The sequence below is a fragment of the Patella vulgata genome, chromosome 5 (assembly GCF_932274485.2).
Source record: "Patella vulgata chromosome 5, xgPatVulg1.2, whole genome shotgun sequence".
Classification (NCBI taxonomy): domain Eukaryota; kingdom Metazoa; phylum Mollusca; class Gastropoda; family Patellidae; genus Patella; species Patella vulgata.
In genome coordinates this window covers 1,508,391-1,511,721 of record NC_065883.2, presented here as the reverse complement: position 1 = coordinate 1,511,721, position 3,331 = coordinate 1,508,391, and positions in this window count along the sequence as shown.

Genomic DNA, 3,331 nt, shown 5'->3' with positions numbered 1-3,331 from the left:
GGGGCGTTTTCAGTAACCAATTAGTTGAACTCAAAGCGGAACATTCAATAGTGTTTAATTAAATATTAATAGGCTTGCTTTGACGTCATATCAACACAATATTGAGTAGTCATAAAGAAAAGATTATGCTCTCTGTCGGACCTTTAAAACGATACAACACGCCTGGCACAACCTTTTGTTTATTAGTTGAAGTTTGTTGTTTAATGTTTGTTATGAATCGTGGGGATGGGGACGAACCCAAAGGACCGCCCTGGCGGCTGACAAAACAAAACTTCGTACCTTTGTTTGTTCGACATTATTTCGATAAATGACGGACAAAAGAAAATATGCTTTGCGAGAACTGGGAACATCCAAATCCAAACTCGGGGACCCCCTGTACCCCCAACTCCCTTCATATAATATTGTGAGTTAGAAACCAACCTTTTTGTAATTGATAAAGTTGTGAGCTAGAAACCCACCTTTTTGTAACTGACAGATAAAGTTGTGAGCCAGGTAACAATTATCATCATACCAACTATTACTATCAACATCATACTGTACACAATCTTCTTGATGATTCCAGTCATTCGGTTCCTTCTCGGCCCAATTAGCATAATCAAATGGTGTACCATCTGTCCAACCATGGCCTGTAACAAACCAGAATAAAATGATCTTAACCCTTTACTTTTCACAAGAGACAGAGAGAGAGAGAGAGAGAGAGAGAGAGAGTTGGGGTTTAACGTCCACTCGAGACAAACTAGGTCATTTCGGGACTAATATATGTTTTTTTAATTTATTTCAATAATTCGCTTGAAGTGGGAGGATCCGGAGAAAACCCACGAGGTTGGACAGGCGACCCTACTCCTGTCACGTACAACCGGGGATTCGAAACCACGCCAGTTGACTCAATGACAGGCCTTATGATACAGCACGCACGTGCTAACCATTCGGCCATCCAATCCCCCAAGCACTAACAAACCTCTGCTTGCCAATGAGAGCGTCAAAGTATTCCAATAAAGTTTATCCAATAGTTATCAAATATCGACTGGTAAAAAAAGAGGACTCTTACTTTTCTCAGTATCTCGATCGTTGAGTCCGATCCAGAAAACGCCTGTCTGATTACTGAAAATAGTGAAAAAGATTGATTGTGTATCTATATGAACTACTTCTGGCTCAATCTGTTTCGCAGGGGTAATGCTAAAGTCTAAAGGTCTTACTTAGAACAGTGAAATGAAATGAAATGAAATGGGGTTTAACGTCCTACTGTTTTGCTCCTAAACTGGGCTAATGAAGACGGGCATACGCCATACAGTGTGCTATGAGGGGAATTTTGCCCGGGCAGCGGCGCTACGGCCTACTCTTATATCGAATTCCAACTGCCACGGGATCTTTTACGTGCACGCCAATTTGTACACGGGACCTCGGTTTTTCGTCCCATCCGAACGACTAGACAGCTGTCCTTGTCAGCCCTCCGTCCTGCATCACTGACAAGGGGAAACCACGCCGTAAAATCTGGATGAACATTCTCGGCCAATTCAGGGATCGAACACCCGACCTCCAGGCTGGGAGTCAGCGTCTTACCCACTTTGCCACGTGACCCCCCCCCCTCTTAGAACAGTGTCTACTTCAGTGTAGACATTGGCGTGCAGGTAAAAGAAACCGCTGTGAATTGGAATGTAACCAAGAGTAAGCGGAAGTGCCACTGCGCGTCTTCATACCACCGAGGGCCGAGCTTCGCACTCCCAAGTAGGGGCAGCACGCCCCCCCCCCTTCTGAAAATCCTGGATCCACCCCTGCTTCGTGCTACTAGTATTCAAAGATTTGGGTAGTTTACACCGTAAATATGTAAACTCAGTCGGATTAAAACACAGATCCAATTTCGTTTCGTTTTTTATAGTTTCGTTATATTGGTCTGTACTACACAAGGTTCTGGATGGCGTGATGGATTAGCCAATGAAACCATCTGTTACGGCGACTTCTTGACGTGCCATGCACGGAACTGTTTGTAAACCACTAGAAAAGTCAACACTGATTAATCAATGTCTGACGTCATAGGGTCAAAAGCCGTTCGTACGCCCCCTGACGCGACCTTTCACTACAACCGGTGAGATCTTCATGTAGTGTAGGCCATCGAAAGTATAAAAAACGAAACGAAATATAGATGTGTATTGTAATCAGATAGATGTAACCTTACCTTAGAATTGTTTTAGAGAAGAAGTCTTCAAGTGAAGCATTGTGTATGGAAACCAGATCACCACCAACGGATGTGCAGGTATCACGAGCTTCGGTAAATGTTTTCTGGTTCGATTTGTCTGATATGTAAGCCTAGCAATAAACACATTATAGTAGACTTACATTATTTATATAAGTCTAGCAATAAACATATTATTAGACTTACATTATTTATATAAGCCTAGCAATAAACATAGTAGTTAGACTTAAATTATTTATATAGGCCTAGCAATAAAAACTGTAGTTAGACTTAAACTATTTATATAGGCCTAGCAATAAACACAGTAGTTATAGACTTACATTATTTATATAGGCCTAGCAATAAACACAGTAGTTATAGACTTACATTATTTATATAAGCCTAACAATAATGTATCATTTCTATATATAGATCTTCCAATTAACAACATTACTATAAATAGATCTACCAATTAACAACATTACTATAAATAGATCTACCAATTAACAACATTACTATAAATAGATCTACCAATTAACAACATTACTATAAATAGATCTACCAATTAACAACATTACTATAAATAGATCTACCAATTATGAACATTACTATAAATAGATCTACCAATTAACAACATTACTATAAATAGATCTACCAATTAACAACATTACTATAAATAGATCTTCCAATTAACAACATTACTATAAATAGATCTACCAATTAACAACATTACTATAAATAGATCTACCAATTAACAACATTACTATAAATAGATCTACCAATTAACAACATTACTATATATAGATCTACCAATTAACAACATTACTATAAATAGATCTACCAATTATGAACATTACTATAAATAGATCTACCAATTAACAACATTAATATAAGACCAGCAATAAACTTTATCAAACCGGAAAAAAAACATTACTTTTATAGACACTTTTACAGGATACATTACTTTTAATTTATACGTTCATAAAATATAAATGTTAAAATAATATAACGACTGTTTCATATAAACATCCTGTAAATGAATAAATAAATGAAATGAAATGGGGTTTAAGGTCCTAATGTTCTGCTCCTAAACTGGGCTAATGAAGACGGGCATACGCCATACAGTGTGCTATGAGGGAATTTTTGCCCGGACACCGGCAC